The following is a 27,059-nucleotide window of genomic DNA, read 5'->3' as shown; positions in this document are numbered from 1 at the left end:
ATTTCATTTTAAAGACGCAAAATCTGAACGGGTTGTGGAAATCACAAAGACTGACACAGAATTTCATCGCCCTTTGAAGAACATTGGAATTAGGTTATAAGTTTTTACTAGTTAACCGCACAACGCATATTCACCACTCAAGGATTAATGCTTCAAAATAAAAAGTTTGCACTTGAAATCGAACGCGTTCTACTTCTACACGGGTCAGACTGTTCTTTAATTCTTTTAAATTCAATTAAGGTTTCCACAACCAAGCTCATTCGAGAGTCGCCGGAGTTGATGTTAGTGCGACCACTGCACTCATGGGCACGCCGAAAGGCGTCCAGCAATTGAGCTGAGTGCCCGTCTAAGGCTTCCTCTCTTGGGCTTTCCCGCCCGAAAACGTCCCCTAATCCGCTTCGTACCATTCTCCCTCAAACAGTTGTGCCAGTGTTCTCTTTCTAGGAAAATATAATCAAAAAGGAGTGCGTACAGAGGTTGGAACGAAGAGTGAAAGAAAATGCCGTTTCTTGAACACACAACTTTTTTTTAAGGGAAAGGAGCGAAAATTAATGATAGGAAAAAAATTCCGACGGAAATATTTTTGATATCACAGCGGTATTAATATGTCATAGAGAGAGGGAGAGACAAAATACTGGGAAAATGAGATAAATTAATTTTTCTTCACCATTGAAATCATTCTATCTTTACCAATGGCGTGGTTGGTGATATCGAGAACCACTGCGCATCTAAGTTGCATTATCCCCAATAGTATCTTATTTAATTATCACATGCATTACGATTGCAAAATAGTTTTCCATTACATTTCTGTTCCATTCACTTGTGGTCACTTTAAAAAGTAATCACTTTTAAAAAATCGATCCTTTCTTCAAAAAATGAATTAAAATTATAAGCATTACATGTAGATGTCCTTCCACTTCACGGCTTAAATACCTTAGATAGATTTCAAACCACTACAATTCACACCATTTAAATAAAATCTATAATTTGTGATATAGTTCATTTTATTTTTAAGCAATAAAGTAAATTATGAATGATACCAAAATTTTCAGATTTAGCTAATCAGTACATGTACGATTGGAAGGAATGGTAATCGTCGGAATGGAATGGAACGGAACAAAACTCCTCGAGTTCTTAAATACTTGGAAAGGGGTCAAGGAAAATATTCAAAAGGTCACATCAATGAAGCAAACATTTTCCATAATTGTTAGAAGCAAGATAATAATAATAAAATTATAATTCCTTAGTGACAGTTCGTAAATACCTGAGTATGCGCACATGCGTGTCCTGTAATACAGGTCGTGTATTTTCTATCTAATATTCTATTGCCCAGCAACAACGTATCCAATTTAGAAAAGAGTTAATAGGTTTCATAATTTATATTCGAACATTTAGAGATAAAACTCCGCAAGATAAATAAATAAACGATCGTAAGGTGATAATAAAATAATAAGTTGATATTAAATATTCTATAGCGAAATTAAGAATTCGCCTCCATTTTGCATCAGGCCAACCTGATTTTTATCCCATCATTGCTAAAAAAAAAATAGCAGCGTGCCTTGAGAGGAATGGAAATTGAGACATGAGGCAGTTAACATCAAATGTGTTTAAGCGCATGGAAACTTACCTTTGAGTTAAGTAGGCAATGGATCAGGTCAGAAACTAGGAGTTACTGATCAAAACCATTCGAAACACTCGTGGACATTATACTCACGCAGATATAAATAGGAACAGAAATGAAGACGAGTCCTGACGACGGAAATCATCGCTGAAAGACAGGACCGCGATGATAATTAGGTGTACATGACATGACAAGAGCTCTTGGGGCTCCTATTTGACGAAAATAGAACGGCAAACGTTGGGAGGGACTCCCTGGAGGCCGGGAGAAGGGCCGAGGAAACGGAAATGAGGAGAGGAGACCGCTCAGGGAAAGAGGAGGCCTTTAAGCCGCAAGGGAAAACTTTTCAAGGGAGCTCAAAACCATTATGTGAGACGGGCTATCCGACCCTTGATCTTTTTAAAGTACTCACTTCTCGTGCGTACTTTCCCTCTTACCATAAGTTTCAAGGGAAAATTTTCTGATGGAAGAGTTTAATCTCGGTCGTAACACGACGTTACTCTCCGAATAATGCCGCGTTACGCACGTCGTCATTTTCGATTAAAGGGATCCCATTTCTTTTGTTTGATCCAATGAGATGAAGAAACAGCACTTAAGACAGTGAGAGAAGATTGTAGATACGGTGCGCAAGAAAAAAAACTTAAGTGTTATGGGCACCTTTAAAGAATGAATTATTGTAGTTTGACAAAGAATATCTTTAGCTACATCGTCAAATTAAGCATAAAAACAACGGAATGGGATGAGCAAACAAAAATTACTTGGAGCAATTTGGCATCAATCTAAAACGTATTGGCAGTAAAAAGGCGTTTCGAAGGAAGGGAGATGAATTTAAGGGATTCCGAGAAAAACGAAGTAAAATGCCGAGAACGCGAGCCCGGAAGAAAGGAGAAACCGCTTGAGTCTTAGGATAATATGGTAGAAGAAGAGAAATAATAATGTGCAAATCGATTTTTTTACGGTTCGCAGTAGGCCTAACTAGAGAATGAAGAATAAAAATGATCGAAGAAACATAAACCCGTAAATCCAAAGAAAAACATTATCTCTGAGTGGATAATCATGAAACGGTTCTCGTGCCCACGCTGGATTTCCGTCTATTTAATGCCCTCGTCGAGATCTACCTCGGAGGCCTCCCTCGTTCCCTTGCGGGGGGAAAAGGAGCTCAAAGGCGGAACTGGAAAGGTGGTAATGTCGCGCGGGGAGTGTTAAAAAGGCACGTAGGATTCCGCGCCCGCTTTAACTTGCCGCTGCGACAAAGGCGCTCTGGTCGTGCGGTGGAATTTAGCGTGTAATCCTCGCTAGAGAGAGAGAGAGGGAGGGAGCAAAGAATTTCACGAGAAGAGTTGCGCGGCCTCTCGCTCATTTTCCTCAAAGACAATTTTAACGAACGTCCGCGAGACATATTTAGCCCCGCTCCAAATGTTCTGGCAGTCCCCTTAAAACTCCAAAACCCCACTCATCTTCCCCCGGGAATCTTAACGAATACGAGAGAAAAAATATTCCGAAGCGTCCTCTTCAGAGGGCTTAGACTTGCCTCATGACGGCGGTGGAACATTCCTTCGTTTGCAGTCGACACCAATTAGGTATGTGCATAGCAAATCAGTGCGTATATGTGACGACATAATCCCTCCCCTTTGAAAAATATAGCGACCTTAATTTCTTACCAGGACGACACGACTGGACATTTCAAATGCCAAAACCATGGTGCTATTTTGTCTCTAATTAAGGTATTTTTTGTCTTCCGAGAGTGCACATTCACTAAGTTAGTCCCCAAATGTAATTCACTCAGAATCACTAATATTGTACACAGTACTTCATGGACCTTATTCTACCAAAAGTGCTACACAGCTCTGTAATTAACTCTTTACCGGAAATAAAAATTAGCCTCCTCTCTCTTTTCTACGCTATAGATGAATAATTGTTTCGATATTATTCCAAGATACAAGACAATTATAATGCACGACTACTCTTAGACTACATTATCCTACTGCAAAATATTCTCTAATCCATTTTGATGACGATACCTCTCGAGTCTTCTATCCGAAAAAGTGTCAATTTTAATATGATTTCATAATGTAAGGTTAACTTGTTATCCTCTCATACTAATATGGATGTATACAATAATATCAAATTAATTTTTTTTTAAATTATCATTAAACGCTTACTTTAATCCTTCCTCATAGCCCGTATTCAGTCAGTACTACATTTCCATTACCTCCAATTTATTTTCCCTGCTGTTCCAATCGACCAAGTCTCATATCCGTAGAAAGGTAGGCTCCACTTATAACTCTTAAAGATGCGTTTCTTTATGCTTACGACAGCACTGTCTACTGCTGGTAACTGCTTCTTCTGATAAAAATCATTCTTCGCTATTTCTATCCTGCTTACTATATTCCTCACGAATATTCCACCACTACTAACCCTGCTTCTCAACAAAATTCATCCACATGTTCCAGGGTGTCTTTCCCAAGTCTTGTTAGGAGATTTTCTTTGCTACTTAGACTGCAGACCATGGCCTCAGTTTTTCACTTGCTTGTCTTGATATTTTACTTTTTCATCCTCATCTCTATTTGTAATAATACCCTACCTTGAAAGGTTTTCTCTGCTTGTATAGCTATGTCATCCGGAGAATGTAGCATACTTATTTATCCCATCCCCTTGAATTCGAACACAACCTCTTCACATATCCTTAATATCTCATTAATAGCCTCCTCAATCTATGCATTTAACATAAATGGCGACAATGTGCAGCACTGCCTTATCTCTTTTTTACTTGAGCTTCTTTCCTGCTTTCACCACATCAAGTCACTGCTTCTTGCTCTCTATACACGTGTAGTAATCTGCTGTCGTTTAGGTTCATACGAATTTCACTCAGGCTATGTCACATCACATTCCAGTCCACGTAGTCGAATACTTTTCCAATTCAAGGAACATAGTATGCCTGTTTATCTTTCCGCATCTTCTTCTGACAGTCAGTCAATCATTTTCTTCTCTCCCTTGAGAAAGGTGGCATCGCACCCGAAAATTCGGAATACGTGTGTTTCTGTGTTTTTGTTTTTGCTCGCTAGTGCTATCTTGGCTATCTTCAAAATGGAACGCTCTTCGGCGACGCACAAATATATAACAACACAGATGTACATTTTTAAAACATAGACACACAAAGAAAGGACACTCATACTACCTTGATCAAAATGTTCCCGGAATAACCACCGTGTGGCGCTCCCATCGTTCCGATTTGAGTTCTGTTTTTTTTGTTAAATTGGTACATCTGTTGTTGATATTCCCTTTAAATCTTAGTGTCATAACTTGACATTTGCAAAAGTTACGTAGCCAAGAGTACATCTATCTCTGTGTGTGTTGGCGATTTTTTACAATTGCAGAAATGGATTTAAATTTGCAACAACGAACTTGTATTAAATTTTGCGTAAAAAACGGATTTAGTGGCGCACGGACGTTGGAAATGTTGGAAAAGTGTTTCGGCAACGATTCTCTAAAAAAAACGGTCGTTTACCAGTGGCACGAGCGGTTCAGAAGTGGTCGTGAGTCAATCGAAGATGATGAACGCAGTGGCAGACCATCGACATCGAAAGTCGGTGGAAAAATTGATAAAGTAAAAGAAATGTTGGTCAATAACCGCAAATTAACCATCAGAGAAATAGCGGAGGACTTGAACATTGCCTATGGATCCGCCCAAGACATTGTGGTTAATGATTTGGGTTTCCGTCGTGTAGCAGCAAAGTACCTCAATTTCATGCAAAAAAGAGACCGTGTTGACGTCGCAAAAGACATGATTTGCGAGGCTGAATCCGATCCCACATTCATCAAAAGGATCATTACTGGAGACGAGACGTGGGTTTATGAGTACGACACGCAATCCAGACATCAGGCAAGTGAATGGCGTTCACCAAATGAGCCGAGACCAAAAAAACCACGTCGTTTTCAGTCAAAAAAGAAGGCAATGCTGACGGTTTTCATGGATTACAACGGTGTAGTGCATCATGAATTTTTGCCAGAAGGCCAGACAGTAAACAAAGAGTATTATTTGGGCGTTATGAGACGTTTGCGTGAAGCAATTCGCCGAAAGAGACCAGAAATGTGGGCAGAAAACTCGTGGATTTTGCACCATGATAACGCACCGTCGCACAGTGCTATCATTATTCGTAATTTTTTGACGAAAAATGCAACAAATACCATCCAACAGCCACCGAATTCACCTGATTTGGCTCCCTGTGACTTCTTTCTGTTCAATCGAGTTAAAAAACCATTACGGGGAACGCGTTTTAACAGCCGAGAGGAAGTAATGGAAAAATCGCAGGAAGCACTGATGGACATACCAAAAACCGAATATAAAAAATGTTTCGAGGATTGGATCAAGCGCTGGCATAAGTGTGTTGCAGTCGATGGGGATTACTTTGAAGGGGACAATATAGATTTAGATGAATAAACTTGTATTTTTAATTTTCTGAATAAATTCCGGGAAATTTTTGATCAAGGTAGTATATCAGAATCTGATGACGATATACGTTCCGTCGAAACGTCAAAACTACATATGTGAGTGGTATATATATATATATAATCCCTCCCTCTTCCCTCTGTCCCTCTTCATCTCTGAGTACTTCTTTCCTCCCTTCATCCCGTCCAACATCCCTATCCTGTTCCTTCCCTTTCCTCTTTCACCCCACATTCTCCCCTCTATCACAGTCTCCAACATCCCACTGCCGGTCAATACCCCCTTCATCCACTTTTCCTGCCTCCATAGGATTTCTCCCAACAAACCCCTCTCTTCGCCCACCATACCAAGTATTTCCTCATTTGTTTTCTTCTCTGTCCATTTCACCTTCTCCATTCTTCTCCACACCCACATTTCAAAAGCCTCCAGTCTACGTCTATCCTCCTGCTTCAATGACCACGTTTCCGCGCCGTACACAGCTACGCTCCATATCAAAGTTTTTACGAGTCAATTCTTAACATCCTTACTCAACGTCCCCGTCATCAACTCCCTCCTTGTGAAAGCCTCTTTGCCTAATGCAATTCTTCTCCTTACTTCCCCACTACTTTGACCGTGTTGGTCCAAAATACTACCGAGATACGTAAACTGTTCCACCTGCTCTAGTTTTTGCCCTCCTACTTTAATGTTAAGCTTAGCCTTTTCCTTTCTAGAAAATCGCATAACCTTTGTTTTATTAATATTGATTCTCATCCCATACCTGTCGCACTGAATTTCCAATTCACTCAGCAATGCTTGCAACCCCTTGGCTGACTGACAAACTAAAGCTCGGTCATCAGCAAACCTAACTGATTTTACGAATTCCCCGCCCACTTTCATTCCTACCTCCAGTTTTTCCCACGCCTCTTTAATCATTTCCTTTGCATAGAGGTTGAACAGCAACGGTGATAATGGGCAACCCTGCCTTACACCCCTTCCTAACACTGCCCAACCGGACTCACCGTTCCCAACTCGCACCTGAGCAGTCTGAGACATGTACAGGTTGCAGATTAGCCTCCTTTCGCTCCAATCTATTCCTATTTTCTGCATTATACTCGTTAGTTTTTCCCAATTCACTCTATCAAACGCTTTTTCGAAATCTACGAAACCGGCAAATACCTCCTGGTTGTGTTCTATATTCCTCTCGATTAATAATCTCATTACTGCAATGGCATCACGCGTAACTCACCCCTTCCTAAACCCAAACTGATCATCGCCTAAGTAATCATTTGCCCTACTCTCTATCCTTTTGTTTATGATCCTGAGAACAACTTTAGCTGCGTGGGATATCAAACTAATTGTCCTATAGTCCTCACATGATGTAGCCTTTACCTTTTTCGGAATAGGAACTAAAACTGATCTCACGCAGTCTTCCCGCCAGATACCTTCCTCATAAATACAATAAGTGTATATACGAGTTCATACATTGTACAGCGACCTCTTCAGTGATTTTTTGAAGCTAGGGAGTCCATTCCGTCCCACCCTGTATAAATCTATGCGATATAGTTATTTTACAATAGTAGTTGTAGTAATAGTATTTTAAAATAGTAGTACGATTACTTACCCAAAGAAGTTTCTTATTTTACGCGATGACTGCTGTAGACCACTCGTTTCCTGTCCGACTTCCCTTCACCATGAACGAGTTGAACGAATGAAAGTGAGACGAATGAATTTCACTTTTCTTCCTCTCCCGCTCGACGGGCCGCCTCGCTCTCACGTTTTCCTCTGCTGACGAGCGCAAAGCAGGGCTCGTGCCACACTGCCGAGGGTAAGAAAACATGCCGTGGAAGACGGGGAGTTGCGTGGTGTGCTCGACAAAGACTGTCTGGCGACTCAAAGTGAAATTGGGACCTTAGAAATGACCTTTCCGATGATTGGTATTTAGAGGTGGAGGGTGTGCTGCACGGAAGGCGGTAATATAGCCTGGCTTAAAAAGCTTATGCTGTTACCCCTTGGGAATGGGGTAACGGCGCGTAAGCAACAGTCTAATCAAATCATTCCACACTGTATCTTCCTCGCTCCTTTATCCCATTTCTTTATCCCTTACGCTCAGAACTTAAAGAGGCCTCATTAACCCTTTCCATACCTCAAATACCTTTTCCCTAAAGGTTTGAAATGGAGAGAAAATATATTTTAACGACACTCCTATAGACAACTAACTACGCGTGTGAAGGATTTATTCATGAGGTAGGGGCTAACAATACGCACTAAAAACGAACTAGGTGAGACGTTATTAAAAGATAAAAGATTTGAGTAACTGAGGGTACAAAGGCCTTGTTAAATATTGCATTGCACGTAGTTGTTGTGCTTTGAAACCTGCAGCTAACGTATCAAACGACACATCAGCTAGGCTGCACAATACAACCACAAATGTATGCTAGTAAATTTTTTGTTGTAAATATAGATGGCAAGCATCGCAGTCTCCCATCATGGACGGAAATATGACATTTAAAAAAATTAAATCTATTTATAACCCATATTTCTGATCTCTCTTCTTTGCTTTCTTCCATCCTATTGGATTTTATTCACACTATAAATTTCAAAAGTTTTAATATAATTCATCACACACACTTACATAGCTGCCACTTTTCAATATAATCGAAGTTTCGCTCCACTTTCTGGAAACGTATGATGAAAAATGTGAAATGAAACAAAATGCACTATTTTTATAGAGCCCCAGATGCCCACAAGCACTAGGAAGTAGGTGTTAATTGTTGAAGGGTATTAAAAATGTCAAAACCGTTGGCCAATTGACGGTTACGAAGACCAGGAATCCTTCCTAAATCGCACTTAGGTTCTAACCGTCTTCACGATTAAATTTGTGAGGTCCCTTTGCGATTTCTGCTGATTAACGTATAAGTCACGCCGATGAAAGTTATTATTCCAGACCAGAGTCATCTTTTTTCGTTTGATATTTTGTGTCTTTCACTAGAAGAATTACTATACTACATATCGCCACTTACCTACATATCGCTACATAGCTATATATCGAACAAATATACCTGCTCTTAGCTTTAATTCATTTGATTTTGAGTCAATCTTTCCTCGGATAACCACGAATCCCAGTGGATAGAACATTGAACAAATGACTGGCGGGCTCCGATGTCCGAGTACTGGCCTCAAACACAGCCTAATTCCATCCCTGGGAATTCTGGGGATTAGATCTTTCTTTGAAACCATAAGGTGAGCCAGGAAAATGAGCTTATCCCTGTAGAAAGGATGTTTGAATTTAACAAAGATTAGAGTTTGTTTTAGTATTCGTTTCAGTTTAGCTGTGCCTTCTTCTTTCAGACCAACTTTGGTTTTGCTGTAGTACAACTTAGCTGAAGGTTATTATGCTATTTTCGTATTCATTTGTATACTATAATTTCCATGTCAGATAACAGAGATAGGGAAAGGTTTAATGAAAACATTCATGTTTTTCACGACGGAAATTGACAAAGATGAGCATGAATGAATTTGTCAAATGAAAATAAACTTCATTTCACTTTCAAAGATATATTTCGTTCTAAACACTGTCTACAGCTATGAATCCTCACGCTGAAATTCGTCGGTGGAATAAGAAATACTCTCCAAGAATATAGTGTACATTTGGTGCAAGGAGATTTGCCACCTCTTTGTTTATAATTGCTAGAGAGATTAGTTACATTTTTTTTACATGCGATCGCCATTATATTTTTCGATATTTCCAAATCATTTAAACCAGATGTTAGAGTTACAAACTTGGGTATTTTCAAATTGTGATTATTTGTTTAGCATGCTAGCATAGAGCATTAGCAATCGGAGGAAGAAGTGCCTCACGAGCAGATGGGAGGCCGGCCGCGGTGGCGACGGTAGATAATGGACGGTGCGGTGAGTGAAAGGGAGAATGGGAGAGAGTGTGTCTCGACTCATGTTCACCTGGGTTTCATTTCCACCGTGGCCGTGGAAACAGTCCAGCGCGGAAAGGGGTGAAATTGTGGCGGGGAGCCAGGAAAGGGCTGACGCTGGAGCTCTAGGGAGAGAGGAAGAGCGCTGCGCGGCGGGAAATCGGGGTAATCGCTGATTTTCCTGGATCATTCCACGTAAAAATGGCAAAATATTCCGACAAAGAGAGAAGAAATATTGAAAAAATTGTTCGCTCGTTTTTATTGTTAAAGAAAAAAACTGGGCCGGTAGCAATCGAGTATTTGCAAGTTAATCGAGTTTGTCTTCCTAATACCAAAACAGATGTCGCGTCTGAAATATTCACGACTTAGGAATAACATCAGTAAACAGTCAGTATACGCGTGTAGAAGGAATGGGTGTTACGGGTACGGGTACTACACGAAGGAAATTGAAGTAGTACGAATACAAGATAATTATGAATGTACTATTAATATATTCTAACAAAAATATTTTTGCTCTCCTAAAATAATCGTTTTCCATTCGCAGATATTGACATTATTACTTATTACGTACATAAGTATACATATAGTATTTACTTCGGAAATATTAAGCACTTTAAATGAACAGCCTTCTCGTATTAGGTGAATTACACGGACCTAGGTTAAAAATGAGTGAATAAGTAATCCCATTTTGGATAACATTGTAATGTTTAAGAAGTGTAGGATATATCTAGGAATCTCATTCATAAAATATTGGTTTTTCGCTTTTGTGGCATCGGAGGGAAATTAAATGATTACCCAAAGCATAGTAAGCATCAGGAGCTAATCAAATAATGAATGACTAAGAGTAATTCTTTCGGGGCGGTGAAAATACATCGATTTTTACAATGTTTTAGGATCACGTACTTCCAGAATATTTCATGTCCTTTTTTGTCTAACGTAATGGGACTATTCTCCCACTCTCTCTTTGCCTACCATAACATATCCTCTTGTTTTTAACCTCTAAATCAGGGTCTCTCAGCGGTTGGATTGTAACAGCTGATGCTAAACTTAAGCTTAGGATGCAACAGATAACACTTTCTGGGAAGTGTGAAGAGCTCCTTTTCCCGTGCAGTTTCGCCCAAAGTTTAGGTAACCATAAAATCAGAAAGGTGAGCTCAGCGTGTCTAGGAGTTCTTGAATGGACTTCAATCCAGGTCCCGGCAATCAGTTGACCAAAAGCTAAAATCATTCGGCTACAATTTTTTCCTCAGGCACCCCATAATTTACTGCCTCGCAAAAATTAATTTTGAAATCAACTAAAAATCTTTCTTTTCACGATCAATCTGCGAAACATCATACTGCGTAAGTAGAGGTTTGAACACTGATAAAATTCATAAACATAATCACTATACCTTTAGTATTCAACGGTTCTATGCTAACTGAGGAAACATCGGTGAGTGTGGCAAACTGGAACCAATTTTGCACAAATTACCAACCTAACTATGCAGAACGATAGAATTTAAAAATTATCACATAATTGGAGACATTTAAAAGCACACAAATTAACGAAAATTGGCCTTATTTACGGGGTAGGAGATTGTAATAATTGCGATTAAAGAGAAATAAAACAGTATGCGCTCTCAGTACGAAATCATAGTAAACAGCATCAGGCCACAAACAACAGACAGTGGTGAGCGAATCATCGTATGTGTTCGTCACGGTGAACGAAAAGACCATTGAAGTTCACCTCACAGTTCCAGCTGTGTATGTAAAAAAAAGAAATCCAAAAAATAAAGAAAAAGTTGAAAAATATCGGCGTGAAATTCCGTTCCCCAGTATCCGGGAAGGGAATCGTGTGGCAGACCACCGAGAGACTGGAAAAGGGTACGCCGATAGTGGCGCCGCAACCTCGAATGAATTGAAACGACCGCGGCGGAAAAGGAAAGCACTCACCGGATTCACTTTTTTCCCCCATTTTACCCCACACCACCCGCCTTACTCCTCCTCCACCCTCCCTCCCTCTCCTCCTCCCTCCGCCGCGAGAAGTGACTCAGATACGATCTCACTGGCAGTGCTTTCCGCGCTGCACACGGACTGCTTACGCGCGAGATAGTCCTCTCCCCCTCTCCCACTCCCTCCTCCAGCCCCCATCCTTCCTGCCCCCTTGCGAACACATCGCCGGTACACTCAGGGTACCCATCTCGGTGAAAAACAAAAGAACATTTCGGCTTGGTCGTTTGCCCTTTTTTCTGTCACTCTCGCGAGAGTGCGCTCCCTTGGTTTCATCGGCGATAAGGGATTTTTTTTAACGGACGGGAGGAACTATTTTAAATGTGTAGGTATGGTAGTTATTAACTCGTCCGTAATCTGGAAATAGTTGCAAATCTTTTATGATCCAGACCTAAAAGGTGAGTACGAATTTTTTTTTACGCGATTGACTTAGATCGATGTCGAAGATTCACATGTTAATTTTGAAAACCACAGTACAAACTTATGCTGCTGAAATACCCCGCGTTGAACGTATGAAGCTGAATGCGATTCCGCAGGTGATCGCGAATGTGATCAGCTTGTATAAATAAATTCCTTAAAATTTCGCTGCAAACCAACTGTTATGTGTATAATTCGTGAGGTATTTTTTTAAATCTGATATTTTCGCGGAACCAAAACACAAGTACAAACCTAAATAAAAATTCGTGAATTTGAAATAAAAAGTGTGGGTGAAATACTGCTACCTATTGCTAAATTACGTATATTTAACTTTAAATAATTTGCAAATCAAAATAGGCGTGGTAACGTTACGGTTATCATAATTAAGTTCACAATTTATAATTCAAAATTAATCTTATCATTTTCAATAATGATAAATCTTTAATGAATTTCTCGGAAAACAATGTTCCAGTTGGATGCGTATAATGTTTGAATCAATACCCTGCTTTTGTTAACCCTATCGTTTGTTCATCACTACGCACGATGTTCACGTACGTGATCCTAAGCCATTATGGTGAGTGCATTTCAGAGGCGTACCATTATAGAGCCGTTATGAGTAATTCACAAAGAATTGACTCGACCGTCCAAGTGCAGTGGCAATCCCGAAACAGTTTAGCTTCATCTGCATCCCTACGCGACCCACAAACGAAGACCGTGAAAGCGGGATGGCGTTAAATCAGTTCCATTGTTTCCTCAACAGGTAGCTTTCAAAAGGCGCGTCGGCTCCCTCGCTGAGTGGGAGGAGACCGACTAATAAAACCAGTGCCCGGACCCCGGGATCCAATTCATCTTCCGGGAAGGGAGGAACATCAAAGGGATCATCTGCGGACTGCTTCGTCTCTTCAGTCTCCAGGTGAGTGGAGTCCAAAACCAGAAAACAAACAAAATCCAACTAACGAATTTCGTTGGCACTAATTGCACAAACGAGATTCCCCACGGGCGTATTCCTATATGCTTCGAACTCGTAATTATTTAATGGGAATCAGGAAAATTCAAAGGTATTAGGTAGTAGAATTTTAAAATGACGTTAAAATTAGAGGGAATATTTTTTTTTAAATGCGCAGTCTTTAGCTTTCGAAAAGTGGTATCTCAATCGGGCCTATTTTTGGTAATAATATTGATATCAGATAGTTTTGGTGCTTTTGAATTAATGGCTTCCGTAGGCATTGGTAAACATAGTACATCCAATTTTTGTTTCAATAATTATTCCGAGAAATTCCAAAATAGTGATACTCCGCTACTCCCACCGGAATTAACGTTCGTTGAAATCAGCAGAGTCAAGTAGGTTTTAAGTCAGCTCGCTGATTGCCTCAGTAAAACACCTCCACAAATGGATCTTGAAATCGACGGACTACTATTTAATTTTTTTATATGAAATCGTTCCTGTTTAATTATTTAACCTCGAAAAAGAACGAGCGAATAATGGAGAGACAGTTCATAATTTTCCCAATCCATTGAATGACCTGAAAACCTGAATGCTCGCCTTTTATTTAAAGCCCTTAATGAATTGAGTCGTGTGGAGGGAGGGAATTAATCCACTCTTCTCCTTGCTCGCGCGTCATTTGCTCGTGAGAGCGTCATATTAATCAAATGAATTTTTTTAATTAATTTGAGTTTCCTTATGTGAAAGAGCGTTCTAGCAACCATTAAATATAACGCTTTATATGGAATGTAACGTATTTGTTATTTTCTAGATGCATGGACGGATTATTAAGCAAATTAAACCACAAATCTAAGAAAGACTTTTAAAGAAAACAATAATCTTTTTTCAATGATTTATAAATGTTTTATTTGTAGCGATTTTTTAAGTAGTCTAATTTAAGACATATCATTCTTAGCCCATGAGTTTCCAAAGTTTATTTATACCTTTACATATACCTTGCTTTGACCACCTAATGGCTTCCTGGAATATATGATTGAAAGTGACCTCTGGAACTCATTTAGTTCTGCTTGGATTTTTTTGTTAAAAGTTGAAATAGAATGGAAAAAACTAGAGCAAGGTGAATAATTTACCTACCTTAATAGTGTTTTGGACCAATATGGTCAAAGTAGTATGGACGTAACAAGAAGAATTGCGTTCAAGCAAAGAAGCCTTCACAAGGAGAGAATTGATGACAGGGAGGTTGAGTGATGAGATGCTAAGAAACGACTGGTCAAAACATTGAACCGGAGGAACCTAGTTTTGCACGGCGTGGAAACATGATTTTATGCGTATATTGGAGGCTTTTAAGATGCGAGTTGCGGAGAAGAATGGAAAAGTTAAAACGGGCCGAAAGGAATAAAATCGAAGAAGTATCACACATTGTGTTGGAAGAGAAGGTTGTGGGAAGAAATCTAAAGGAGGCGGAAGAGATGTTTGGAGAGTCTCTTAATTGGGGACAGGATTTTGAACACGGTGATAGAGGAAAGAACGTCAGGCAGACGATGGAGGGGGAGGGAAAAAAATATTGGATAGACTTAAGGGAGGAAGGATAATTGACTTTAGCGCACACCTCATTTGACCATCATATGACCAGTAGATTGCAATTTCCTCTTGGTACACGCTATTAAAAGTACAGAAATAATGACTTAAAGCACTTAACAAGTCACACGAGTCCATAAGCATATTTTATAACCACAACGCCCACAAAAGCAGTTCACAGAAAATAGCTCTTGAAAAATTTACAAAGATAAAATGTTTTCATTATAAATACGATTGATTCTTTTCGCCTTTATGGCTCACAACCATTTTTCATTTAGTTTCAATTAAAAGATTTTACCTAGCATGAGTTGTCCTCAAAATGCAGTTCTTGAAATGCATTTATTGAGACCATCCCCAAATACTTTTTTTGTATAAATCTTACCTTAAATTTTGACAAGGAAGCCGGAATGTTATAATTTCTTAAATAAAATCGGTGGGTTTTTTTTTTAAGGGCTCCTCTAATGCACCGTTAATCTCCTTCTCTTAGAGTATCTCATTGGTAAACTGAGCACGAGGAATTTTGCGTCGCAGCGGAAGCCTCGATGAGAGAGCTCTGACCGATGTTAAGCGGATTGACCAAATCTACACATGCGATTTGCGGAACACTAGAAGCTGCTTTCAATCAGAGTCTCTCGGATATCCCTCAGCCGCATCAGGTTTAGCAATAAATACCGATTCTCCCACTCCTGCATGCAAAAGCCTCAAACTAAGGTCGATAACTTGTGCTGATTTCCCAATACGTATTTTGAGTGAGCGAATATTTGAGTGGCATTTCTCACTTTTGTGTACGAGATATTTATTCTTAGTTTATAACGGAATGAATGTTTGTCTCAAATGAAACAAAATACTTAGTGTTTAGTGTCGAACGCAGAGTTAAGGATTGAACGATGCGGACAATTAGATTATTTCATTTATCTGAATCAGAATGTTTGCTCACTGAACGATAAAGTTACTGCAGAAAAAATAATTACTAAATATGTTATATAGTGTATATTATTTTTGTGGGATATTCGTATATACAAGTTTACTCATACATAAACCATAAGTACAGTAATCAAGGACGAGCTATGATGAAGCTGCCACGCAGAGATGTACATACTTTACCTTGGGTACGCATTAATTATCTAGGTTGCTGTATAGGAGTTTCGTTGGAGAATTGAAATTAAATATACATGAATAAAATTCTCCAGCAATTACTTTATAGCCATACGTGTCTCTATGGATACATGTGCTTGCACCAAGGGAATTTTTGAAATTTCACAATAACTGATAGGCAATATTAGACCGAGAATGGAAACTGCGCATACGACCAAGCCTTTTTCAGTGGCAATCCACGATACAAATAGCATAAAGTTGCAGACTAGCTCTACTTTATTTACGTTCCTATGGCAACGAGATGACAATGTATGGCTGTAGAAACAGGATGTTTTCCTTCGATTATTTTTCCCTCCGATATTAGATAGTCATTCTCGTTACAATTTTGGAATGGAATTTACAGGGGATGATTTATCAATACACCTCTTTTTCTTCTTTGGCAGACTAACCCCATGAAATCATTTATTTTTTTGGATTAATCTAAAATAGTAGGAAAGTCTGACACACCCAGTATTACGCATAAAATAAATCTCATTTCCTTATAAAAATAATTGTAGTTTCATTTCTCGAATACGAAAAAATCGCAAAAAAACTGATTTTCCTTCCCATTTTCCCGACACTTATGCAATTCTGTATCGGTTATTTTCTTCCCACACGTATTATGGATTTTCTGGAAACTGTGGAAAAATATTTCGCGAGCAGAATGCCTCTCCTATGTCATCTAGAATACTCAATTCAACGACTAACTGGTCTGATTTATGGAAGTCATTAAATTATTTTATTTAGAAAATGATTTCACATAAAGGCGTAGTCGCTTTAGAAACTTTGAAGTTCTGCCATTAACTTATTCGTAAACGGATCCGTATGAACGTGGGTATGAATCACGAGGTAAACATTTCCTCTAGTCGTAATTTTTCCAATAATTATCGAAATATATTTCCTAAATTGTTGACAATAATGCACCGTTAAGGGTTCCGTATCAGGCTCTGGTGAGATAAGCAGTGCTCAGTGGACGTGTCTAAAATATTTTTTTTATGCTTTTAACTTTTGTGGTCTTACAAGGCTGGTTATGCATTACATGAGAACTGAATCTCAAAGGTAAAACACAAAGTAAAATTATAGTCATTTACACTTATTTCTAGTAAATCATGGTCCTTTAAATTACTTTAGTACATTATGTTTCTCTGCATTATTCTCTAATTACTATCCCCGTATATAATGGAAACGTGTATTAGGGTCAGAATTAGGTATATGATATTTTTTCTCTCAGGTTCGAGTGGTTTCACCCGATATCCGACTGAAGAGCTTTACGGATGTGGGATTAGTAATGTGAGGTAAAATAACTGTATATGATGGAAAAATCAATTAATTTAGTCGTTACAGGATTTATTTGTACGAATACGAAAAGAAAATTGCTAAATACAGTCTTCTATTTTACTGTAAAATGCCAATTCGCATGCGTATCTATTAATTTCCTCCTTGTTTTTTATTAATGATTTTTTGATTCGGTATACAGAAAACAGTGGACTATAAAAAATGGCGTGGTGAATAAAATATATGTATATATACACAAATGTTTCCTCATTAAAGGAATTGTGACCGCGATAACGATAATGTTCCATTTCCTTTCCGTTATTAGATAAATGGAACTGATTGTGACGTATAGTAACACTTTTAATTAATTTTCACTTAACTTTGAATCATTTTGCACTTTTCCTTATGCATTTGCCAGAGGAAAATACGACCAGGGCATCCGCCTCTTTTGCATGCGCTGGTAATCATGCCCGACCTAAAATACTCGCCTGTTAAAGGCTTTTGAACGACATTCCACCATCCTGGGTTCATATCGCATTATGCTAGCAAGTGCCCTAACTCATGCATGACCCAGTTTTTCAGTTTTGTGTTCACTCAGCAATATATTCATAATCCAGTATATGTTTAGCAATTTAATGTCCTTATGATCAAAGGGAGACTTTTCCCAAGATTTGTAAATTTAATTTTTAAATACGTATAAAATTTACCCACGATTTTATTAGCTTTAATTATTATTTTTTTAGCATTTTTATCTGATTAGCTGCTTCAATGAGTGCCCATAATTTGGAATGAAATTGTAATTATTGCCAAATTACTTTCAACATTCATAAAATTAGTGCTCAGTGTAGCGATTGACTTCAGCAATAGAATTAGCACCGCTCATGCAATTACGTACGGTACGTATGATATTCCTTTAATAAATATTATCCCAAATGTAAAATTAAATCAAAATGCGTTGAAATACCATTGCAAGTAATCTTACGACGGTTTAAAATAATCTTATCGAAATAAGAACGTGATATTCACGTTGAATTGAAACTATTTACACATTAGTCACGCAAATGCACTTTTCATTCATTTGAAGTACATCTTATATTTAATCCTCAGGCGTTGCATTTCAATGCAAATGCATTTCATTATCTGACGCTATCATAAACAGGAACACATTCATACAGAACAGTTTTCATAAGATTTTAAGATGTAATTTTAAATATATGCCTCTCTTCGGAGGCTCGGCAATTGTAATCATTTATCACTAAAATGAAGAGATTAAATAAGAGTGCCCAGAATACACACAATATGTGAATTACGACTTAACCGAAGTACCTAGTTGCAGTTTTCGATTGAAAAAGGACATACCTAAGCTTCAACTTTTTCATAGATTTCACTGTATGTGATAAATATTCATAAATCGCATAGGAGAAGTGCTCCATCATCATACATTTGTGAACTAGTGAACTACTCCTCTTTCTCAGTCATATAGAAAAACATCTATTATCCATTTTTACACTTGAGAGAGTAACCAGGAGCGTTGTCACAAGGAATTCTCGGAGATACGTGGAGAGGAATATGGCTCATAGGAGAGGAATATGGCCTTCGCTGATCTGCCTATAGCAAGTCGTCTTGAGAAATACTCATGTAGCTCGGTTCATCTAATGGTTCTCACTAAACGAAATATGCAGTATGCTCTACCGTGATTGACTCAAAAGATTTTCTGCCATAAAAATTAAACCATACCATAAAAATACCTTCGTGGCGCTTGATCTAATACCATGAACAGGTCGGCATTAGGGATAAACGATTTTACATCATTTCTACAAGAGTGTTTTGTAAATGTTTTCAGCGACATAAATGGCATCAGAGGGAGAAATATTAATGGAGATTAAAGAGTGTTTTTTTTACATATTTACATGCATACATTTCTTGCATGCATTTTCCTTGTGGGAGTAGAAAAAAAAATAAAAAAGACTGATTTTAAGTCATTTTAGGAAAAAACTCCATTTTTCTTAACGTTTTCCCTGGTGCCCAGCATTTTTTACCCCCGTATCATGCAGACATTTTTCATAGATTCTCTTCCTCTGAGACTTCTAATAGTCCTTCTATTGAACATCTGTTCGACCACGTTCACCAATGACTGCTGCGTTCTATCTCTCACTCTAAATAAACTATTGTCTCTTTTCTAATATCACCTATCTCTCTGGTGATTCGACACTTATACATTGTCTCAACATGGTCAAACCCGCGTTAGATAACTCTTTCGAACCTTCGTTCAACTGGTGGATACAATCCACATTACTGCGGGACTAACACATTTCTTAACCTACCTCATGTTTTTACGACCAAATCCTCAATTATTCCCACATCCAATGCGTCGACGTTCCAAGAAGTCGACATTCATGTAATCCCGACCGAAACACCGCCCTTCTAACTCAATGTAGATTCCTGAGAATACACTTGCGGCTGAAAGCGGTTGTGCCATCAAATCAATAAACCGTGGAAGTCACGAAGTTGGTCTCTATATTAACTATGGAAATGTTTCACGATGCTAATGCCCATTCGTTCAGTTATCTCGCCTTAAATACGAGATTTTCTTCCATAGGTAATGTGGTTAGGATTGCACTTTACTTTTTTCCTGATAACACACGTTATCATTTCATTTGTTAAAAAGTAGTGTTTGTTTGTCTTTTATTATCTGTAGAAAATTTCCACAACGCTGGTGCAGATTCATTCAGTTTTCCCGCCGCGTCCAATTTCGCCGACTAAACGATATTTTATTTATTTTTATTTTACACAATTACGTTGCAATTAGGCAAATTTCCTGGTGGCAACGGTCAGGTTAGGTCAAAGATAACTCTACGAACACATAAATACAGAATTACATACGAACACATAAAAACAGAAGAGATAAAATATTTTTACATAATGACACTTCCACATCACATGCAAACAAACTTCCACATCACATACAATATGCCGTCCACATCACATACAAACAATATTTTCATGACTACAATGAAGTTTATTACCCAGTGGCTGCTTTACATTTCAACTTAAAACTTCTAAAATTGGATGGAAAGGGCTCAAACAAACCTCCAGGCAGCTGATTCCAATCAATTATGGTTCTATTTAAAAAAGAGTATTTTTTCTTATTGGTTTTTTGAGTCCTTATTTTTATTTTTGTGATCTACATCTACTTAATGTCCCGCAAGCCGCCGCAAGGGAGTGTGGCGGGGGGTGTTAGGGCACCACCCGTAATTAAGAAAAAAAACCGCCTACAAAAGCCACAAATTCATACAATCCACAAAAAAAACATGGTATACATTAATGCCTAAACCCTTACAACTCACACACATGCAAACACACAAACTACCAACTAACATACTCGTACACTTACAATTATATCTGATGCCTTCAAAAAGTTTAATTTCGTTCCGAATTGTAAATTAAATATTTTGAATATTTCTAAAGTGACTTCGGTTTCTTACTATTATGATTCCAGATTGTTCGCGGAAATAATGAGTATTTGCATCTATCTGTACTGGAAACTATCTCCCTTACTTTTACTATTTCTCTAACTATTTCGTCCACCTGAATCCGCATTCCACCATTCTGCGGTGTTCACTCTCCCGGCCAGCGAGTCCAGCGCGGAAATCCCAAGCGGCAGGTCACATGCCCGCCCACCCATTTCCTCCGACCCTAGACTCAACCCTCAACCCCCTGTCGCCCGCCCTCTCCCCGCTCGGGTCCAGCAGTACCCCGGACGCGAGACCCCTCTCGCGCCATTAGTAATGTCATTCGATTTCGGTCCGTCAAAGGATTAAGGCTCCTCCTCATCACCAGTCGTCCCGGTTTGCCGAAGGGAGGATGACGCAATTACGTCGTGCTGTTCGGGGCCTCGGTCTCGGGGCAAAGGGGGAGAGAGAGAGAGGAACCCTGAGAGAGAGAGAAAGATGGATGTTGAAGTGGGTCTAAAGGATGCCACATAGAGAGGAATGCAAGAATACAGAGAGGGCAATGGGTGGGACAAAGCGGAGAATTTCCATCGAATTGTGCTCAAGTGAACAGATAGCTGATGATAAGTTAGTAAAAGTTAGGTGAGGTTAATTGGAAGGAAACCGTTGAGGTAAGACCTTTCTGATGGATCCATGCGAGAAAAGATTTAAAGGATTACCGACCTTTAATGCTTGGGCGAGAATATGCTTTTGGTTTCCATTGCGGAAGAAACGTGTGCACAGAAGGAACTACCACGTAGTTGTGTTTAAATTTCCAGAAGACTTATCCCCATACATATTTTTATTTACTAATTATCATCATTATTATTGGTGTATTACCGGTTAAGGTAAGCCTTGGATAACCATGGGCTACACAACGGTGCGAAGATAATTCCCTTCCCTCTCCCACAAAAAACAACCTGACATCCAACACTACAGTAAGCCCCTCTTCAATTTAGCATACTATCTCCCTTCATTCCGTCGAACATCCCTATCCTATTCTTACCCCTTCCTTCTTTACCTGACATTCTCCCCTCCATCACGGTCTTAAAAATTCCACTGTCAATCAATATGCTCTGATTCTACCTTTCTTGTCTCCTTGGGGTTACAGCCATTTGCTAAGGGCATCAGAAAATCAGTGCGATACCTATGGGATCAATGGTAAAAAACAAGGTTTTTAAAATTTTCTAGAATGACGAAAGGTAAGTCATACGTTTAATTAGAGGGCAAAAACAAGGGGAGATGGATCAGTTCACCCATTTTGAAAGACGCACGTTGATAGAGAGTCGTAGGTAGAAATCGTCCTCCATAGCATTTATTATTTCATCCTTCCTCTGAAGGGTATAAAATGGATTTAAACCCAGTGCTTTAAGTTCATCAGCCTTAAACTTGTTTTCTCCGTTATTCTCCAAACCCGCGTCTAAAAAAGCCTCTAAAATTTGGCCAATCTATTTGTCTTTAAGGTCAAGTTCTAGACTCTACACACTCCACAATTTGGTATTCACTAATCTTTTCTGGAAAATTTTACTTAGCGTAACCGCAATCAGTTCGCTTCCTGTTGTAAATCCCCATACACTTGCATTCCACTTCTTAACCCCCCAGTAATGTTCCTATTTTCTTCTAAGATACCACCCAAATGCATGAACTACTTCACCTGCTCTAATTTATTTCCTCTTATGGTAGTATTTAACATCACTATTTTCAGGAACCCCCTTATTTTGTTTACGTGCGGTTAATCCCCATTGAGAAATATTGGAATATTATCAAAAGTTTCCTAAGCATTTTTTTCATCCATCTATTTTTTTTTACTCTCTCCACTAACAACTAGCAGTCGAGCGCTCTACTCCCCCGCACACACACGTCGAGTCGCTCTCTCAGGGGCGCTGGTCTGCGGCAGGAGCCAAGTGCAACAATCGCTTCCGTGGAAATAAAACGAAGAGCGGGACAAAGAGTAGGAAGGATGGGCGGGCGGGATTACTTTGAAAGCCTTAATGCGACAACTAAAAAACCTAGGAGAGAAGAAGGAATAAAAGTGAAGCAAGAGAGCGGGGGAGAGAAGAGGGATGGAGGGAGACAGCCGGTGCGGAAGAGAAGCATGACGTCGGAGGGAGGCGAGTTGAGTTCTTCCCCCAAAAGTGGCATTTTTTTGAAGACTCCTCCAACGACGAATAAAGAAAAGCGAGTGGAAAAAAGAAATAGTATTAGAAGATTCATCCCCTCCTCCCTCTCCCTATTCACCCCCACCCCACTCTTTATCCCTCTCCTCGTCCCCTCTTCCCGCCCCCATTCACCGAGCAAAAGGAACCCCTCCTACCATTCCCCCCGCTCTCCCACGCCCCGCAATGCCCGTTTATTGCCTCACCCCATCCTTTCCAGAAGACCGTTGAGGGAAGAGTACAGAGAGGAGGAAAATAAAACGCTTCGGTTCATGCTCGCCGCTTCGGAAAACCCTCTTCCTTCGTGTATCCCTCCCACCACCCAACGACGGGGGAAGGAGGATGAAAGGGTAGACGTGGTAGGGGGTTAAGAAACCGAGAGATACTTGTGGGGAGATGGGAGGAGGGTGGGTAACCAGCTCCGCACGCTGCCGTCCCCGCCGAATATTATCCATTCAACAACCCATCCAGAAGTGAAGTTCCTCGGACTAGCATCCGAAACGGTATGGTTCAATCCCACTTGGCGCCACTCCAAATATGCCGTCTAAACCGCCGCACTCACAGACATGGCCGTTCGCTCGCTCTCGCACACACCTTAAAACTCATCCCCCGGACCTCCTCCCTTTATCCACATCCATATCCATTCCTGCAGCACTCCGTTTCCCTGTCCCCTCCCCCCTCCACGAACCCCCCCCCCCCAGCACACACACACACAACGCTCCCGCCATGACCTCGCTCACACCCCCACCCACTCCTTCCTTTCCTCTCCCTCAAGTCTGTCAACTTCCTCGGACGAAGAGGTAAATAAAATATTTTTAAAATAATGCAAAAAGGGAAGAGAATGGAAGTTTCCTGTCTACCAATCGTGGGAGTAAAATCCTAATGCGAGAAGGCTTTTATGTGCATTCAAGAGGTTGCGTTGACATTGGCGGAATCTCATTGGGAAACGTCACATTCTGCATCTGATCTGTATGCATGTTGCTCTTACATTACGCGCGATTTATGACAATCGAACAGTGTGCCGAGTTTCATCCTTCCTCCATCTCGATGATGTCAATAAATCCGTTTTGTTATATCAGGCCGTCGATATGTTTTAAATGCAGAGCATAAGATTTGAGAAATAAAATCTTTCACCACAGATTGTTAAAAGCAGCGTCGGATTTTCATAAATTTCATTGACACCGTGATATTGCGTGGAAAATGAACACAATGGTCTATGCATCGAAATTTTCTCACTGATGGCTCCGGAAAGTTTCAACATATTTCATTATTCACTAATAATTGTTGAATTCGGATTATATATTTTGAAACTTGAAAATCTAATTAGTTATTTTATTGTCATCACTTATTTTTTCATCGATATTTTATTGTCCATTGATCTTAAATAAGAGAGCATCAAACTTGCAGCCAATTTATTTAAGTTATTAAAGTAGATATTAATTTGCAAATACGTCTTTCATTACGGTAAACTTTATTATGTCTACAGTTAGCGCTATCATGAAAGTGAAAAGTATTATACATCATGGTATGATTTTTATAAGTAAAATTTTATCACATCTTTTTCAATATAGAATACCACATATGTAAATAAATTTTTGTTAATCTATTAAATAGATGCGTGAGTTTTGTCACGCTGGATGCTTCCACATTGACATGTTTGAGTATAAATTCAATTCGAAATACATTTATTCTGTAATTTTGCTCTTACTTTGAAGAAAAAGAAAATGGTAACGTAATAAAAATTAATTCTTGTTTCTTGGACTTCATTTGAGCATACCTTTCCGAAAAAATAAAAATCTTGTGCTGACAAAATCCCTTCAGTGAAATCTGAAAACGATTGCTTATTGCTTAAGTGAATCTGTCCAGAATTCATAATAATACATCTACATCAACGTCATACGCTATAAGCTCCCACGAGGGCGTGTGGCAGGAGATTTTATAACGCCAGGGTATACATTTGTTGAATATTGGGGAAAGGGTATGTTCCTAAATGCGAAGTTTTATACAGCGACAGCGAAGTTTTATGTTAAAATTGCCATTGTTTGACAACTTTTACATGAATAAAATATGGCGTGAGGACATATAACATATGTCTTTGTAGTGGACTGTAGTGGAGTGTAGAACTCGTATCTTATTTTATCCGTCTGTCTTAACCTCTTTACAGTGTGTTCTCAACAATCCTTTGGCGTCAGAAGTAAATGCAAAAAGGTAATGCATTGTAGCTCAACTTCTCTCTCACTGCTTAGAGAGGCTTCCGTCATAGTATTTCTATGTAACCCGTGACATAAATCTTTTCTTGAAATTAACGAACGGTCGTATCAAACAGCAATCATACATTCGATCTTAGTTACACTGATAAATAACCCAATGTTTTGAAGCCGCCGCTAAGTGCAAAGGAATTCCGTGAGTTTTTAGTCGCGCCAAGGCAATTTAAAAGTCAATATAAGCTTCGTATGGTTTAGAAATTACCTGTTTCTCCTTATACATCCCTTCCTTAATCCCATCATTACCGGTTATCCAAAATTGGCAACGGAAAATCTCAAGTTCAAGATAATACTCTTACACCTCTCCATCATCGGCTCACAGCACTTAATCAACTGCTTCACTCTGCCCTTCGTTCAATCACCACGGCAATTTCCAACCAAAGATCAGGTATTTCTGCCCATTCACGCCATAAGTCGCCGCCTTTGATGCAGTTCAAGGCGCCTTCCCTGGTCTATCTTGATTTCAAGGAATTGCTCTTTCCTTAACGGGAAAATGACGTAGTATCTAACGCAAACCCGAGGCACACCCAATTGCTCGCAAAGCTTAACTCTGTGATATTTGGTGGTAAATTGAAGTCTAGCTAATGAACTAAGAGATTACCCGGCATATGTTGGCTGTAGGATAAGTCTGTTTGCGTTTTTGCTCCTCTCTCACCTGTGATCAAATGCGATTACTTGGGAGTAGGTAACAGTTTTCACTGGAACACAATTTCAAGGAATGTGATTCAAACAGTGTATTTTTTAATTTCAATGCGAATGAAATAGTATTATTTTATCGTGACCGTATGGAACATGTAAGATCCCCAATTTTGGTTTCTCTCTCCCTGTGTCATTTCGATACAAGGGCTGTTCTTTAATGCTAGTTTTGCTTCCAGCACATTAAGTCCATTAAAAATAGCTCTCACCCAAATTCATATCAATGCATGTATATATTGATATACGTGGAATGCGTTTCATATTATTTTCATGCATCCATTTCACATTTTCAGTATGATGTTCGGTGAACGAGAAACTGCGATGCCCTGCTGAAGTATTTTAGAATTTCATTCAATAATTATCAACCTGATCCTTAATTTCACGAATATTTTGATGGATATTGAATAGTTCAACACGCTGGTTTAGTTAAGAAATGTATACAGCGCAATAAATTGTTTTTTTCTCATCTTGGTGTAATAGCTTAAATGAATTTCCACCAAATGAGAGGTATTTTTTTCGCTCCCCAGATTCTTTTGGTGGATTATACGCCTTTTGGGATGCCGATAAGCCTACTGCTTGTCAACGAGTTCCTCTGGGGTTGAACGACCATAGCTGACGCAACATCCATGCCTAAGACGGAACTCTAAACCAGAGATCTTTGGGTTTTTAGGCGAGCGCGCTTCCCTCCTGAATTACGCGGCCGACATGTATCAATAATATAAATGATAAAATTATAATTTAATTATAGCAATTAATGCATTAACAGCATCGAAGGAAATTTGGATATACTATTTCCAAGTTAATCGGCTTTAATTTCGGCGGTAACTGCTCGTATTTTATTAAGAAGTGACGCTGCCCTCGGGATATGCGAATGGTTGCTTCCTCTCGTTGCTGACTCGCCAAAACATTCGAGAAAGACGATCTGCTACCACTCATTGCCACCATACTAACCAAGTGCTACTACTATCTAATTGCAAATAGTTTCCCCGATCCAATAGGGTTGGTTCCCTCTTCGCCTCTTGGATTCCGCTTCCCAAACAGCTGCCTCCTCTTAAACCAGTCCATCACCCACGCAATCCTCCCCATCCGGCAAAGTGGGTATCCTCGGCCGGCTAAAGCCCTCCCTCTTCCCCCCCGCTCCCTTTT

At 39.4% G+C, this 27,059-nt stretch overlaps 1 long non-coding RNA gene across 1 annotated transcript in view; it reads left to right on the top strand.

Annotated features, from left to right (window-relative positions):
• LOC139697815 (uncharacterized) overlaps positions 1 to 27,059 on the top strand; it is a 984,864-nt gene that overhangs the window by 677,782 nt on the left and 280,023 nt on the right. The window contains exon 7 of the long non-coding RNA XR_011702819.1: positions 13,137 to 13,289. This is a non-coding gene — a long non-coding RNA (uncharacterized lncRNA). The remainder of the gene's footprint in view (positions 1 to 13,136; positions 13,290 to 27,059) is intronic.

The sequence above is a fragment of the Hetaerina americana genome, unplaced genomic scaffold (genome assembly GCF_022747635.1).
Source record: "Hetaerina americana unplaced genomic scaffold, ioHetAmer1.1.p SCAF_8, whole genome shotgun sequence".
Lineage (NCBI taxonomy): Eukaryota > Metazoa > Arthropoda > Insecta > Odonata > Calopterygidae > Hetaerina > Hetaerina americana.
Note: the sequence above shows the minus strand (reverse complement) of the source record. Positions and strands in the feature narration are given on the sequence as shown.